The sequence below is a fragment of the Lissotriton vulgaris genome, chromosome 8, assembly GCF_964263255.1.
Source record: "Lissotriton vulgaris chromosome 8, aLisVul1.2, whole genome shotgun sequence".
NCBI lineage: Eukaryota > Metazoa > Chordata > Amphibia > Caudata > Salamandridae > Lissotriton > Lissotriton vulgaris.
The window spans coordinates 1,492,017,487-1,492,035,183 of NC_141696.1; positions in this window are offsets into that span (position 1 = coordinate 1,492,017,487).

Genomic DNA, 17,697 nt, shown 5'->3' on the forward strand with positions numbered 1-17,697 from the left:
CGAGGCACCACGTGTGTCTGTAACTTTGCCACCGCGCCGTTTGGCGCCAAGGTCCCTCGAGTGAGCTGTCCATCACAGTGGGGGAAAGGGCGGGAAGAGGTTGCATAGCCTAGTGTGTGGGGCGGGGCCAAACGGGCGGGGCTTCTGTACGAGTTCACATGCCTCTTGTTTATAAAGGGTCAGAGACCATCAGAGCATCAGATGAGGAGAAATCAGCCTCCTGGTCACTGGAAGTACAGGAGGATTGCGCTCGAGAAACTCGTGGATGCCTAGACCTCCATCACGGATTACAGCTAATTGTAGACTGTAGCCTCGACCTTGCTCACTAGGTTCTTGGGCTGATTATAATGCGTTACTGAAGTTTAGCTTCATCCGGGGCACGTGCTGTTTCTTTTGTATCTGTAAGTGCTTCCTGTTGAGGTTTAATTTTTGAAACAGGAGCATCGTGCCAAATAGAATCCTGCCTGCATATTTATCCACGAAGATGCCACCATGTTGTGCCATACCTCTACTCAACTGGAGTACTTTCTACTGGGTAGTCAGTAAGTGCTACCTCGTTGGGTAAATGTATGGTGCTTTTCCTACACTACAGCTGCGTAAAGGCCCAGAAGAGAAGTCTTCAGTGATCACCTGTGTCTGTGACTTTGCCACTGCGCTGATAGGCGCCGAGGTACCTCGAGTGAGCTGTCCATCACAGTGGGGGAAAGGGCGGGATAGGTTGCATAGCCTAGTGTGTGTGGGGAGGGGCCAAACTGGCGAGGCTTCTGTGCGTGTTCACTTGCCTCTTGTTTATGAAGGGTCAGAGACCGATTAGCGCAGCAAATGAGGAGAAAGCAGTCGGTGGTACCTCTTTGGGTGAATGTATTGTGCTTTTCCAGCACTGCAGCTGCGTAAAGGCCCAGAAGAGTTGTCTCGAGTGACCACGTGTGTCTGTAACTTTGCCACCGCGCCGTTTGGCGCCAAGGTCCCTCGAGTGAGCTGTCCATCACAGTGGGGGAAAGGGCGGGAAGAGGTTGCATAGCCTAGTGTGTGGGGCGGGGCCAAACGGGCCGGGCTTCTGTATGAGTTCACATGCCTCTTGTTTATAAAGGGTCAGAGACCATCAGAGCATCAGATGAGGAGAAATCAGCCTCCTGGTCACTGGAAGTACAGGAGGATTGCGCTCGAGAAACTCGTGGATGCCTAGACCTCCATCACGGATTACAGCTAATTGTAGACTGTAGCCTCGACCTTGCTCACTAGGTTCTTGGGCTGATTATAATGCGTTACTGAAGTTTAGCTTCATCCGGGGCACGTGCTGTTTCTTTTGTATCTGTAAGTGCTTCCTGTTGAGGTTTAATTTTTGAAACAGGAGCATCGTGCCAAATAGAATCCTGCCTGCATATTTATCCACGAAGATGCCACCATGTTGTGCCATACCTCTACTCAACTGGAGTACTTTCTACTGGGTAGTCAGTAAGTGCTACCTCGTTGGGTAAATGTATGGTGCTTTTCCTACACTACAGCTGCGTAAAGGCCCAGAAGAGAAGTCTTCAGTGATCACCTGTGTCTGTGACTTTGCCACTGCGCTGATAGGCGCCGAGGTACCTCGAGTGAGCTGTCCATCAAAGTGGGGGAAAGGGCGGGATAGGTTGCATAGCCTAGTCTGTGTGGGGAGGGGTTAAACTGGCGAGGCTTCTGTGCGAGTTCACATGCCTCTTGTTTATGAAGGGTCAGAGACCGATCAGCTCAGTAAATGATAAGAAAGCAGTCGGTGGTACCTCTTTGGGTGAATGTATTGTGCTTTTCCAGCACTGCAGCTGCGTAAAGGCCCAGAAGAGAAGTCTTCAGTGATCACCTGTGTCTGTGACTTTGCCACTGCGCTGATAGGCGCCGAGGTACCTCGAGTGAGCTGTCCATCACAGTGGGGGAAAGGGCGGGATAGGTTGCATAGCCTAGTCAGTGACTTTGCCACTGCGCTGATAGACGCCGAGGTACCTCGAGTGAGCTGTCCATCACAGTGGGGGAAAGGGCGGGATAGGTTGCATAGCCTAGTCTGTGTGGGGAGGGGTTAAACTGGCGAGGCTTCTGTGGGAGTTCACATGCCTCTTGTTTATGAAGGGTCAGAGACCGATCAGCTCAGTAAATGATAAGAAAGCAGTCGGTGGTACCTCTTTGGGTAAATGTATTGTGCTTTTCCAGCACTGCAGCTGCGTGAAGGCCCAGAAGAGAAGTCTTCAGTGATCACCTGTGTCTGTGACTTTCCCACTGCGCTGATAGGCGCCGAGGTACCTCGAGTGAGCGAGTGAGCTGTCCATCACAGTGGGGGAAAGGGCGGGATAGGTTGCATAGCCTAGTCTGTGTGGGGAGGGGTTAAACTGGCGAGGCTTCTGTGCGAGTTCACATGCCTCTTGTTTATGAAGGGTCAGAGACCGATCAGCTCAGTAAATGATAAGAAAGCAGTCGGTGGTACCTCTTTGGGTAAATGTATTGCGCTTTTCCCGCACTGCAGCTGCGTGAAGGCCCAGAAGAGTTGTATTCAGTGATCACCTGTGTCTGTGACTTTGCCACTGCGCCGATATGCGCCGAGGTACCTCGAGGGAGCTGTCCATCAAAGTGGGGTAAAGGGCTGGATAGGTTGCATAGCCTAGTGTGTGTGGGGAGGGGCCAAACTGGCGAGGCTTCTGTGCGTGTTCACTTGCCTCTTGTTTATGAAGGGTCAGAGACTGATCAGCTCAGTAAATGATAAGAAAGCAGTCGGTGGTACCTCTTTGGGTAAATGTATTGTGCTCTTCCAGCACTGCAGCTGCGTGAAGGCCCAGAAGAGTTGTCTCGAGTGACCACGTGTGTCTGTAACTTTGCCACCGCGCCGTTTGGCGCCAAGGTCCCTCGAGTGAGCTGTCCATCACAGTGGGGGAAAGGGCGGGAAGAGGTTGCATAGCCTAGTGTGTGGGGCGGGGCCAAACGGGCGGGGCTTCTGTACGAGTTCACATGCCTCTTGTTTATAAAGGGTCAGAGACCATCAGAGCATCAGATGAGGAGAAATCAGCCTCCTGGTCACTGGAAGTACAGGAGGATTGCGCTCGAGAAACTCGTGGATGCCTAGACCTCCATCACGGATTACAGCTAATTGTAGACTGTAGCCTCGACCTTGCTCACTAGGTTCTTGGGCTGATTATAATGCGTTACTGAAGTTTAGCTTCATCCGGGGCACGTGCTGTTTCTTTTGTATCTGTAAGTGCTTCCTGTTGAGGTTTAATTTTTGAAACAGGAGCATCGTGCCAAAATGAATCCTGCCTGCATATTTATCCACGAAGATGCCACCATGTTGTGCCATACCTCTACTCAACTGGAGTACTTTCTACTGGGTAGTCAGTAAGTGCTACCTCGTTGGGTAAATGTATGGTGCTTTTCCTACACTACAGCTGCGTAAAGGCCCAGAAGAGAAGTCTTCAGTGATCACCTGTGTCTGTGACTTTGCCACTGCGCTGATAGGCGCCGAGGTACCTCGAGTGAGCTGTCCATCACAGTGGGGGAAAGGGCGGGATAGGTTGCATAGCCTAGTCTGTGTGGGGAGGGGTTAAACTGGCGAGGCTTCTGTGCGAGTTCACATGCCTCTTGTTTATGAAGGGTCAGAGACCGATCAGCTCAGTAAATGATAAGAAAGCAGTCGGTGGTACCTCTTTGGGTGAATATATTGTGCTTTTCCAGCACTGCAGCTGCGTGAAGGCCCAGAAGAGTTGTATTCAGGGATCACCTGTGTCTGTAACGTTGCCGCTGCGCCGATAGGCGCCGAGGTACCTCGAGTGAGCAGTCCCTCACAGTGGTGGAAAGGGCGGATAGGTTGCATAGCCTAGTGTGTGTGGGGAGGGGCTAAACTGGCGAGGCTTCTGTGCGTGTTCACTTGCCTCTTGTTTATGAAGGGTCAGAGACCGATTAGCGCAGCAAATGAGGAGAAAGCAGTCGGTGGTACCTCTTTGGGTGAATGTATTGTGCTTTTCCAGCACTGCAGCTGCGTAAAGGCCCAGAAGAGTTGTCTCGAGTGACCACGTGTGTCTGTAACTTTGCCACCGCGCCGTTTGGCGCCAAGGTCCCTCGAGTGAGCTGTCCATCACAGTGGGGGAAAGGGCGGGAAGAGGTTGCATAGCCTAGTGTGTGGGGCGGGGCCAAACGGGCCGGGCTTCTGTATGAGTTCACATGCCTCTTGTTTATAAAGGGTCAGAGACCATCAGAGCATCAGATGAGGAGAAATCAGCCTCCTGGTCACTGGAAGTACAGGAGGATTGCGCTCGAGAAACTCGTGGATGCCTAGACCTCCATCACGGATTACAGCTAATTGTAGACTGTAGCCTCGACCTTGCTCACTAGGTTCTTGGGCTGATTATAATGCGTTACTGAAGTTTAGCTTCATCCGGGGCACGTGCTGTTTCTTTTGTATCTGTAAGTGCTTCCTGTTGAGGTTTAATTTTTGAAACAGGAGCATCGTGCCAAATAGAATCCTGCCTGCATATTTATCCACGAAGATGCCACCATGTTGTGCCATACCTCTACTCAACTGGAGTACTTTCTACTGGGTAGTCAGTAAGTGCTACCTCGTTGGGTAAATGTATGGTGCTTTTCCTACACTACAGCTGCGTAAAGGCCCAGAAGAGAAGTCTTCAGTGATCACCTGTGTCTGTGACTTTGCCACTGCGCTGATAGGCGCCGAGGTACCTCGAGTGAGCTGTCCATCAAAGTGGGGGAAAGGGCGGGATAGGTTGCATAGCCTAGTCTGTGTGGGGAGGGGTTAAACTGGCGAGGCTTCTGTGCAAGTTCACATGCCTCTTGTTTATGAAGGGTCAGAGACCGATCAGCTCAGTAAATGATAAGAAAGCAGTCGGTGGTACCTCTTTGGGTGAATGTATTGTGCTTTTCCAGCACTGCAGCTGCGTAAAGGCCCAGAAGAGAAGTCTTCAGTGATCACCTGTGTCTGTGACTTTGCCACTGCGCTGATAGGCGCCGAGGTACCTCGAGTGAGCTGTCCATCACAGTGGGGGAAAGGGCGGGATAGGTTGCATAGCCTAGTCAGTGACTTTGCCACTGCGCTGATAGACGCCGAGGTACCTCGAGTGAGCTGTCCATCACAGTGGGGGAAAGGGCGGGATAGGTTGCATAGCCTAGTCTGTGTGGGGAGGGGTTAAACTGGCGAGGCTTCTGTGGGAGTTCACATGCCTCTTGTTTATGAAGGGTCAGAGACCGATCAGCTCAGTAAATGATAAGAAAGCAGTCGGTGGTACCTCTTTGGGTAAATGTATTGTGCTTTTCCAGCACTGCAGCTGCGTGAAGGCCCAGAAGAGAAGTCTTCAGTGATCACCTGTGTCTGTGACTTTCCCACTGCGCTGATAGGCGCCGAGGTACCTCGAGTGAGCGAGTGAGCTGTCCATCACAGTGGGGGAAAGGGCGGGATAGGTTGCATAGCCTAGTCTGTGTGGGGAGGGGTTAAACTGGCGAGGCTTCTGTGCGAGTTCACATGCCTCTTGTTTATGAAGGGTCAGAGACCGATCAGCTCAGTAAATGATAAGAAAGCAGTCGGTGGTACCTCTTTGGGTAAATGTATTGCGCTTTTCCCGCACTGCAGCTGCGTGAAGGCCCAGAAGAGTTGTATTCAGTGATCACCTGTGTCTGTGACTTTGCCACTGCGCCGATATGCGCCGAGGTACCTCGAGGGAGCTGTCCATCAAAGTGGGGTAAAGGGCTGGATAGGTTGCATAGCCTAGTGTGTGTGGGGAGGGGCCAAACTGGCGAGGCTTCTGTGCGTGTTCACTTGCCTCTTGTTTATGAAGGGTCAGAGACTGATCAGCTCAGTAAATGATAAGAAAGCAGTCGGTGGTACCTCTTTGGGTAAATGTATTGTGCTTTTCCAGCACTGCAGCTGTGTGAAGGCCCAGAAGAGTTGTCTCGAGGCACCACGTGTGTCTGTAACTTTGCCACCGCGCCGTTTGGCGCCAAGGTCCCTCGAGTGAGCTGTCCATCACAGTGGGGGAAAGGGCGGGAAGAGGTTGCATAGCCTAGTGTGTGGGGCGGGGCCAAACGGGCGGGGCTTCTGTACGAGTTCACATGCCTCTTGTTTATAAAGGGTCAGAGACCATCAGAGCATCAGATGAGGAGAAATCAGCCTCCTGGTCACTGGAAGTACAGGAGGATTGCGCTCGAGAAACTCGTGGATGCCTAGACCTCCATCACGGATTACAGCTAATTGTAGACTGTAGCCTCGACCTTGCTCACTAGGTTCTTGGGCTGATTATAATGCGTTACTGAAGTTTAGCTTCATCCGGGGCACGTGCTGTTTCTTTTGTATCTGTAAGTGCTTCCTGTTGAGGTTTAATTTTTGAAACAGGAGCATCGTGCCAAATAGAATCCTGCCTGCATAATTATCCACGAAGATGCCACCATGTTGTGCCATACCTCTACTCAACTGGAGTACTTTCTACTGGGTAGTCAGTAAGTGCTACCTCGTTGGGTAAATGTATGGTGCTTTTCCTACACTACAGCTGCGTAAAGGCCCAGAAGAGAAGTCTTCAGTGATCACCTGTGTCTGTGACTTTGCCACTGCGCTGATAGGCGCCGAGGTACCTCGAGTGAGCTGTCCATCACAGTGGGGGAAAGGGCGGGATAGGTTGCATAGCCTAGTGTGTGTGGGGAGGGGCCAAACTGGCGAGGCTTCTGTGCGTGTTCACTTGCCTCTTGTTTATGAAGGGTCAGAGACCGATTAGCGCAGCAAATGAGGAGAAAGCAGTCGGTGGTACCTCTTTGGGTGAATGTATTGTGCTTTTCCAGCACTGCAGCTGCGTAAAGGCCCAGAAGAGTTGTCTCGAGTGACCACGTGTGTCTGTAACTTTGCCACCGCGCCGTTTGGCGCCAAGGTCCCTCGAGTGAGCTGTCCATCACAGTGGGGGAAAGGGCGGGAAGAGGTTGCATAGCCTAGTGTGTGGGGCGGGGCCAAACGGGCCGGGCTTCTGTATGAGTTCACATGCCTCTTGTTTATAAAGGGTCAGAGACCATCAGAGCATCAGATGAGGAGAAATCAGCCTCCTGGTCACTGGAAGTACAGGAGGATTGCGCTCGAGAAACTCGTGGATGCCTAGACCTCCATCACGGATTACAGCTAATTGTAGACTGTAGCCTCGACCTTGCTCACTAGGTTCTTGGGCTGATTATAATGCGTTACTGAAGTTTAGCTTCATCCGGGGCACGTGCTGTTTCTTTTGTATCTGTAAGTGCTTCCTGTTGAGGTTTAATTTTTGAAACAGGAGCATCGTGCCAAATAGAATCCTGCCTGCATATTTATCCACGAAGATGCCACCATGTTGTGCCATACCTCTACTCAACTGGAGTACTTTCTACTGGGTAGTCAGTAAGTGCTACCTCGTTGGGTAAATGTATGGTGCTTTTCCTACACTACAGCTGCGTAAAGGCCCAGAAGAGAAGTCTTCAGTGATCACCTGTGTCTGTGACTTTGCCACTGCGCTGATAGGCGCCGAGGTACCTCGAGTGAGCTGTCCATCAAAGTGGGGGAAAGGGCGGGATAGGTTGCATAGCCTAGTCTGTGTGGGGAGGGGTTAAACTGGCGAGGCTTCTGTGCGAGTTCACATGCCTCTTGTTTATGAAGGGTCAGAGACCGATCAGCTCAGTAAATGATAAGAAAGCAGTCGGTGGTACCTCTTTGGGTGAATGTATTGTGCTTTTCCAGCACTGCAGCTGCGTAAAGGCCCAGAAGAGAAGTCTTCAGTGATCACCTGTGTCTGTGACTTTGCCACTGCGCTGATAGGCGCCGAGGTACCTCGAGTGAGCTGTCCATCACAGTGGGGGAAAGGGCGGGATAGGTTGCATAGCCTAGTCAGTGACTTTGCCACTGCGCTGATAGACGCCGAGGTACCTCGAGTGAGCTGTCCATCACAGTGGGGGAAAGGGCGGGATAGGTTGCATAGCCTAGTCTGTGTGGGGAGGGGTTAAACTGGCGAGGCTTCTGTGGGAGTTCACATGCCTCTTGTTTATGAAGGGTCAGAGACCGATCAGCTCAGTAAATGATAAGAAAGCAGTCGGTGGTACCTCTTTGGGTAAATGTATTGTGCTTTTCCAGCACTGCAGCTGCGTGAAGGCCCAGAAGAGAAGTCTTCAGTGATCACCTGTGTCTGTGACTTTCCCACTGCGCTGATAGGCGCCGAGGTACCTCGAGTGAGCGAGTGAGCTGTCCATCACAGTGGGGGAAAGGGCGGGATAGGTTGCATAGCCTAGTCTGTGTGGGGAGGGGTTAAACTGGCGAGGCTTCTGTGCGAGTTCACATGCCTCTTGTTTATGAAGGGTCAGAGACCGATCAGCTCAGTAAATGATAAGAAAGCAGTCGGTGGTACCTCTTTGGGTAAATGTATTGCGCTTTTCCCGCACTGCAGCTGCGTGAAGGCCCAGAAGAGTTGTATTCAGTGATCACCTGTGTCTGTGACTTTGCCACTGCGCCGATATGCGCCGAGGTACCTCGAGGGAGCTGTCCATCAAAGTGGGGTAAAGGGCTGGATAGGTTGCATAGCCTAGTGTGTGTGGGGAGGGGCCAAACTGGCGAGGCTTCTGTGCGTGTTCACTTGCCTCTTGTTTATGAAGGGTCAGAGACTGATCAGCTCAGTAAATGATAAGAAAGCAGTCGGTGGTACCTCTTTGGGTAAATGTATTGTGCTCTTCCAGCACTGCAGCTGCGTGAAGGCCCAGAAGAGTTGTCTCGAGTGACCACGTGTGTCTGTAACTTTGCCACCGCGCCGTTTGGCGCCAAGGTCCCTCGAGTGAACTGTCCATCACAGTGGGGGAAAGGGCGGGAAGAGGTTGCATAGCCTAGTGTGTGGGGCGGGGCCAAACGGGCGGGGCTTCTGTACGAGTTCACATGCCTCTTGTTTATAAAGGGTCAGAGACCATCAGAGCATCAGATGAGGAGAAATCAGCCTCCTGGTCACTGGAAGTACAGGAGGATTGCGCTCGAGAAACTCGTGGATGCCTAGACCTCCATCACGGATTACAGCTAATTGTAGACTGTAGCCTCGACCTTGCTCACTAGGTTCTTGGGCTGATTATAATGCGTTACTGAAGTTTAGCTTCATCCGGGGCACGTGCTGTTTCTTTTGTATCTGTAAGTGCTTCCTGTTGAGGTTTAATTTTTGAAACAGGAGCATCGTGCCAAAATGAATCCTGCCTGCATATTTATCCACGAAGATGCCACCATGTTGTGCCATACCTCTACTCAACTGGAGTACTTTCTACTGGGTAGTCAGTAAGTGCTACCTCGTTGGGTAAATGTATGGTGCTTTTCCTACACTACAGCTGCGTAAAGGCCCAGAAGAGAAGTCTTCAGTGATCACCTGTGTCTGTGACTTTGCCACTGCGCTGATAGGCGCCGAGGTACCTCGAGTGAGCTGTCCATCACAGTGGGGGAAAGGGCGGGATAGGTTGCATAGCCTAGTCTGTGTGGGGAGGGGTTAAACTGGCGAGGCTTCTGTGCGAGTTCACATGCCTCTTGTTTATGAAGGGTCAGAGACCGATCAGCTCAGTAAATGATAAGAAAGCAGTCGGTGGTACCTCTTTGGGTGAATATATTGTGCTTTTCCAGCACTGCAGCTGCGTGAAGGCCCAGAAGAGTTGTATTCAGGGATCACCTGTGTCTGTAACGTTGCCGCTGCGCCGATAGGCGCCGAGGTACCTCGAGTGAGCAGTCCCTCACAGTGGTGGAAAGGGCGGATAGGTTGCATAGCCTAGTGTGTGTGGGGAGGGGCTAAACTGGCGAGGCTTCTGTGCGTGTTCACTTGCCTCTTGTTTATGAAGGGTCAGAGACCGATTAGCGCAGCAAATGAGGAGAAAGCAGTCGGTGGTACCTCTTTGGGTGAATGTATTGTGCTTTTCCAGCACTGCAGCTGCGTAAAGGCCCAGAAGAGTTGTCTCGAGTGACCACGTGTGTCTGTAACTTTGCCACCGCGCCGTTTGGCGCCAAGGTCCCTCGAGTGAGCTGTCCATCACAGTGGGGGAAAGGGCGGGAAGAGGTTGCATAGCCTAGTGTGTGGGGCGGGGCCAAACGGGCGGGGCTTCTGTACGAGTTCACATGCCTCTTGTTTATAAAGGGTCAGAGACCATCAGAGCATCAGATGAGGAGAAATCAGCCTCCTGGTCACTGGAAGTACAGGAGGATTGCGCTCGAGAAACTCGTGGATGCCTAGACCTCCATCACGGATTACAGCTAATTGTAGACTGTAGCCTCGACCTTGCTCACTAGGTTCTTGGGCTGATTATAATGCGTTACTGAAGTTTAGCTTCATCCGGGGCACGTGCTGTTTCTTTTGTATCTGTAAGTGCTTCCTGTTGAGGTTTAATTTTTGAAACAGGAGCATCGTGCCAAATAGAATCCTGCCTGCATATTTATCCACGAAGATGCCACCATGTTGTGCCATACCTCTACTCAACTGGAGTACTTTCTACTGGGTAGTCAGTAAGTGCTACCTCGTTGGGTAAATGTATGGTGCTTTTCCTACACTACAGCTGCGTAAAGGCCCAGAAGAGAAGTCTTCAGTGATCACCTGTGTCTGTGACTTTGCCACTGCGCTGATAGGCGCCGAGGTACCTCGAGTGAGCTGTCCATCACAGTGGGGGAAAGGGCGGGATAGGTTGCATAGCCTAGTCTGTGTGGGGAGGGGTTAAACTGGCGAGGCTTCTGTGCGAGTTCACATGCCTCTTGTTTATGAAGGGTCAGAGACCGATCAGCTCAGTAAATGATAAGAAAGCAGTCGGTGGTACCTCTTTGGGTGAATGTATTGTGCTTTTCCAGCACTGCAGCTGCGTAAAGGCCCAGAAGAGAAGTCTTCAGTGATCACCTGTGTCTGTGACTTTGCCACTGCGCTGATAGGCGCCGAGGTACCTCGAGTGAGCTGTCCATCACAGTGGGGGAAAGGGCGGGATAGGTTGCATAGCCTAGTCTGTGTGGGGAGGGGTTAAACTGGCGAGGCTTCTGTGCGAGTTCACATGCCTCTTGTTTATGAAGGGTCAGAGACCGATCAGCTCAGTAAATGATAAGAAAGCAGTCGGTGGTACCTCTTTGGGTGAATGTATTGTGCTTTTCCAGCACTGCAGCTGCGTAAAGGCCCAGAAGAGAAGTCTTCAGTGATCACCTGTGTCTGTGACTTTGCCACTGCGCTGATATGCGCCGAGGTACCTCGAGGGAGCTGTCCATCAAAGTGGGGTAAAGGGCTGGATAGGTTGCATAGCCTAGTGTGTGTGGGGAGGGGCCAAACTGGCGAGGCTTCTGTGCGTGTTCACTTGCCTCTTGTTTATGAAGGGTCAGAGACTGATCAGCTCAGTAAATGATAAGAAAGCAGTCGGTGGTACCTCTTTGGGTAAATGTATTGTGCTTTTCCAGCACTGCAGCTGTGTGAAGGCCCAGAAGAGTTGTCTCGAGTGACCACGTGTGTCTGTAACTTTGCCACTGCGCCGTTTGGCGCCAAGGTCCCTCGAGTGAGCTGTCCATCACAGTGGGGGAAAGGGCGGAAGATATTGCATAGCCTAGTGTGTGGGGCGGGGCCAAACGGGCGGGGCTTCTGTGCGAGTTCACATGCCTCTTGTTTATGAAGGGTCAGAGACCGATCAGCTCAGTAAATGATAAGAAAGCAGTCGGTGGTACCTCTTTGGGTGAATATATTGTGCTTTTCCAGCACTGCAGCTGCGTGAAGGCCCAGAAGAGTTGTATTCAGGGATCACCTGTGTCTGTAACGTTGCCGCTGCGCCGATAGGCGCCGAGGTACCTCGAGTGAGCAGTCCATCACAGTGGTGGAAAGGGCGGATAGGTTGCATAGCCTAGTGTGTGTGGGGAGGGGCTAAACTGGCGAGGCTTCTGTGCGTGTTCACTTGCCTCTTGTTTATGAAGGGTCAGAGACCGATTAGCGCAGAAAATGAGGAGAAAGCAGTCGGTGGTACCTCTTTGGGTGAATGTATTGTGCTTTTCCAGCACTGCAGCTGCGTAAAGGCCCAGAAGAGTTGTCTCGAGTGACCACGTGTGTCTGTAACTTTGCCACCGCGCCGTTTGGCGCCAAGGTCCCTCGAGTGAGCTGTCCATCACAGTGGGGGAAAGGGCGGGAAGAGGTTGCATAGCCTAGTGTGTGGGGCGGGGCCAAACGGGCGGGGCTTCTGTACGAGTTCACATGCCTCTTGTTTATAAAGGGTCAGAGACCATCAGAGCATCAGATGAGGAGAAATCAGCCTCCTGGTCACTGGAAGTACAGGAGGATTGCGCTCGAGAAACTCGTGGATGCCTAGACCTCCATCACGGATTACAGCTAATTGTAGACTGTAGCCTCGACCTTGCTCACTAGGTTCTTGGGCTGATTATAATGCGTTACTGAAGTTTAGCTTCATCCGGGGCACGTGCTGTTTCTTTTGTATCTGTAAGTGCTTCCTGTTGAGGTTTAATTTTTGAAACAGGAGCATCGTGCCAAATAGAATCCTGCCTGCATATTTATCCACGAAGATGCCACCATTTTGTGCCATACCTCTACTCAACTGGAGTACTTTCTCCTGGGTAGTCAGTAAGTGCTACCTCGTTGGGTAAATGTATGGTGCTTTTCCTACACTACAGCTGCGTAAAGGCCCAGAAGAGAAGTCTTCAGTGATCACCTGTGTCTGTGACTTTGCCACTGCGCTGATAGGCGCCGAGGTACCTCGAGTGAGCTGTCCATCACAGTGGGGGAAAGGGCGGGATAGGTTGCATAGCCTAGTCTGTGTGGGGAGGGGTTAAACTGGCGAGGCTTCTGTGCGAGTTCACATGCCTCTTGTTTATGAAGGGTCAGAGACCGATCAGCTCAGTAAATGATAAGAAAGCAGTCGGTGGTACCTCTTTGGGTGAATGTATTGTGCTTTTCCAGCACTGCAGCTGCGTAAAGGCCCAGAAGAGAAGTCTTCAGTGATCACCTGTGTCTGTGACTTTGCCACTGCGCTGATAGGCGCCGAGGTACCTCGAGTGAGCTGTCCATCACAGTGGGGGAAAGGGCGGGATAGGTTGCATAGCCTAGTCTGTGTGGGGAGGGGTTAAACTGGCGAGGCTTCTGTGCGAGTTCACATGCCTCTTGTTTATGAAGGGTCAGAGACCGATCAGCTCAGTAAATGATAAGAAAGCAGTCGGTGGTACCTCTTTGGGTAAATGTATTGCGCTTTTCCAGCACTGCAGCTGCGTGAAGGCCCAGAAGAGTTGTATTCAGTGATCACCTGTGTCTGTGACTTTGCCACTGCGCCGATATGCGCCGAGGTACCTCGAGGGAGCTGTCCATCAAAGTGGGGTAAAGGGCTGGATAGGTTGCATAGCCTAGTGTGTGTGGGGAGGGGCCAAACTGGCGAGGCTTCTGTGCGTGTTCACTTGCCTCTTGTTTATGAAGGGTCAGAGACTGATCAGCTCAGTAAATGATAAGAAAGCAGTCGGTGGTACCTCTTTGGGTGAATGTATTGTGCTTTTCCAGCACTGCAGCTGCGTAAAGGCCCAGAAGAGTTGTCTCGAGTGACCACGTGTGTCTGTAACTTTGCCACCGCGCCGTTTGGCGCCAAGGTCCCTCGAGTGAGCTGTCCATCACAGTGGGGGAAAGGGCGGGAAGAGGTTGCATAGCCTAGTGTGTGGAGCGGGGCCAAACGGGCCGGGCTTCTGTACGAGTTCACATGCCTCTTGTTTATAAAGGGTCAGAGACCATCAGAGCATCAGATGAGGAGAAATCAGCCTCCTGGTCACTGGAAGTACAGGAGGATTGCGCTCGAGAAACTCGTGGATGCCTAGACCTCCATCACGGATTACAGCTAATTGTAGACTGTAGCCTCGACCTTGCTCACTAGGTTCTTGGGCTGATTATAATGCGTTACTGAAGTTTAGCTTCATCCGGGGCACGTGCTGTTTCTTTTGTATCTGTAAGTGCTTCCTGTTGAGGTTTAATTTTTGAAACAGGAGCATCGTGCCAAATAGAATCCTGCCTGCATATTTATCCACGAAGATGCCACCATGTTGTGCCATACCTCTACTCAACTGGAGTACTTTCTACTGGGTAGTCAGTAAGTGCTACCTCGTTGGGTAAATGTATGGTGCTTTTCCTACACTACAGCTGCGTAAAGGCCCAGAAGAGAAGTCTTCAGTGATCACCTGTGTCTGTGACTTTGCCACTGCGCTGATAGGCGCCGAGGTACCTCGAGTGAGCTGTCCATCACAGTGGGGGAAAGGGCGGGATAGGTTGCATAGCCTAGTCTGTGTGGGGAGGGGTTAAACTGGCGAGGCTTCTGTGCGAGTTCACATGCCTCTTGTTTATGAAGGGTCAGAGACCGATCAGCTCAGTAAATGATAAGAAAGCAGTCGGTGGTACCTCTTTGGGTGAATATATTGTGCTTTTCCAGCACTGCAGCTGCGTGAAGGCCCAGAAGAGTTGTATTCAGGGATCACCTGTGTCTGTAACGTTGCCACTGCGCCGATAGCCGCCGAGGTACCTCGAGTGAGCAGTCCATCACAGTGGTGGAAAGGGCGGATAGGTTGCATAGCCTAGTGTGTGTGGGGAGGGGCTAAACTGGCGAGGCTTCTGTGCGTGTTCACTTGCCTCTTGTTTATGAAGGGTCAGAGACCGATTAGCGCAGCAAATGAGGAGAAAGCAGTCGGTGGTACCTCTTTGGGTGAATGTATTGTGCTTTTCCAGCACTGCAGCTGCGTAAAGGCCCAGAAGAGTTGTCTCGAGTGACCACGTGTGTCTGTAACTTTGCCACCGCGCCGTTTGGCGCCAAGGTCCCTCGAGTGAGCTGTCCATCACAGTGGGGGAAAGGGCGGGAAGAGGTTGCATAGCCTATTGTGTGGGGCGGGGCCAAACGGGCGGGGCTTCTGTACGAGTTCACATGCCTCTTGTTTATAAAGGGTCAGAGACCATCAGAGCATCAGATGAGGAGAAATCAGCCTCCTGGTCACTGGAAGTACAGGAGGATTGCGCTCGAGAAACTCGTGGATGCCTAGACCTCCATCACGGATTACAGCTAATTGTAGACTGTAGCCTAGACCTTGCTCACTAGGTTCTTGGGCTGATTATAATGCGTTACTGAAGTTTAGCTTCATCCGGGGCACGTGCTGTTTCTTTTGTATCTGTAAGTGCTTCCTGTTGAGGTTTAATTTTTGAAACAGGAGCATCGTGCCAAAATGAATCCTGCCTGCATATTTATCCACGAAGATGCCACCATGTTGTGCCATACCTCTACTCAACTGGAGTACTTTCTACTGGGTAGTCAGTAAGTGCTACCTCGTTGGGTAAATGTATGGTGCTTTTCCTACACTACAGCTGCGTAAAGGCCCAGAAGAGAAGTCTTCAGTGATCACCTGTGTCTGTGACTTTGCCACTGCGCTGATAGGCGCCGAGGTACCTCGAGTGAGCTGTCCATCACAGTGGGGGAAAGGGCGGGAATAGGTTGCATAGCCTAGTCTGTGTGGGGAGGGGTTAAACTGGCGAGGCTTCTGTGCGAGTTCACATGCCTCTTGTTTATGAAGGGTCAGAGACCGATCAGCTCAGTAAATGATAAGAAAGCAGTCGGTGGTACCTCTTTGGGTGAATGTATTGTGCTTTTCCAGCACTGCAGCTGCGTAAAGGCCCAGAAGAGAAGTCTTCAGTGATCACCTGTGTCTGTGACTTTGCCACTGCGCTGATAGGCGCCGAGGTACCTCGAGTGAGCTGTCCATCACAGTGGGGGAAAGGGCGGGATAGGTTGCATAGCCTAGACAGTGACTTTGCCACTGCGCTGATAGGCGCCGAGGTACCTCGAGTGAGCTGTCCATCACAGTGGGGTAAAGGGCTGGATAGGTTGCATAGCCTAGTGTGTGTGGGGAGGGGCCAAACTGGCGAGGCTTCTGTGCGTGTTCACTTGCCTCTTGTTTATGAAGGGTCAGAGACTGATCAGCTCAGTAAATGATAAGAAAGCAGTCGGTGGTACCTCTTTGGGTAAATGTATTGTGCTTTTCCAGCACTGCAGCTGCGTGAAGGCCCAGAAGAGTTGTCTCGAGTGACCACGTGTGTCTGTAACTTTGCCACCGCGCCGTTTGGCGCCAAGGTCCCTCGAGTGAGGTGTCCATCACAGTGGGGGAAAGGGCGGGAAGAGGTTGCATAGCCTAGTGTGTGGGGCGGGGCCAAACGGGCGGGGCTTCTGTACGAGTTCACATGCCTCTTGTTTATAAAGGGTCAGAGACCATCAGAGCATCAGATGAGGAGAAATCAGCCTCCTGGTCACTGGAAGTACAGGAGGATTGCGCTCGAGAAACTCGAGGATGCCTAGACCTCCATCACGGATTACAGCTAATTTAGACTGTAGCCTCGACCTTGCTCACTAGGTTCTTGGGCTGATTATAATGCGTTACTGAAGTTTAGCTTCAACCGGGGCACGTGCTGTTTCTTTTGTATATGTAAGTGCTTCCTGTTGAGGTTTAATTTTTGAAACAGGAGCATCGTGCCAAAATGAATCCTGCCTGCATATTTATCCACGAAGATGCCACCATGTTGTGCCATACCTCTACTCAACTGGAGTACTTTCTACTGGGTAGTCAGTAAGTGCTACCTCGTTGGGTAAATGTATGGTGCTTTTCCTACACTACAGCTGCGTAAAGGCCCAGAAGAGAAGTCTTCAGTGATCACCTGTGTCTGTGACTTTGCCACTGCGCTGATAGGCGCCGAGGTACCTCGAGTGAGCTGTCCATCACAGTGGGGGAAAGGGCGGGATAGGTTGCATAGCCTAGTCTGTGTGGGGAGGGGTTAAACTGGCGAGGCTTCTGTGCGAGTTCACATGCCTCTTGTTTATGAAGGGTCAGAGACCGATCAGCTCAGTAAATGATAAGAAAGCAGTCGGTGGTACCTCTTTGGGTGAATGTATTGTGCTTTTCCAGCACTGCAGCTGCGTAAAGGCCCAGAAGAGAAGTCTTCAGTGATCACCTGTGTCTGTGACTTTGCCACTGCGCTGATAGGCGCCGAGGTACCTCGAGTGAGCTGTCCATCACAGTGGGGGAAAGGGTGGGATAGGTTGCATAGCCTAGTCAGTCACTTTGCCACTGCGCTGATAGGCGCCGAGGTACCTGAGTGAGCTGTCCATCACAGTGGGGGAAAGGGCGGGATAGGTTGCATAGCCTAGTCTGTGTGGGGAGGGGTTAAACTGGCGAGGCTTCTGTGCAAGTTCACATGCCTCTTGTTTATGAAGGGTCAGAGACCGATCAGCTCAGTAAATGATAAGAAAGCAGTCGGTGGTACCTCTTTGGGTGAATGTATTGTGCTTTTCCAGCACTGCAGCTGCGTGAAGGCCCAGAAGAGTTGTATTCAGGGATCACCTGTGTCTGTAACGTTGCCACTGCGCCGATAGGCGCCGAGGTACCTCGAGTGAGCTGTCCATCACCGTGGGGTAAAGGGCTGGATAGGTTGCATAGCCTAGTGTGTGTGGGGAGGGGCCAAACTGGCGAGGCTTCTGTGCGTGTTCACTTGCCTCTTGTTTATGAAGGGTCAGAGACTGATCAGCTCAGTAAATGATAAGAAAGCAGTCGGTGGTACCTCTTTGGGTAAATGTATTGTGCTTTTCCAGCACTGCAGCTGTGTGAAGGCCCAGAAGAGTTGTCTCGAGTGACCACGTGTGTCTGTAACTTTGCCACCGCGCCGTTTGGCGCCAAGGTCCCTCGAGTGAGCTGTC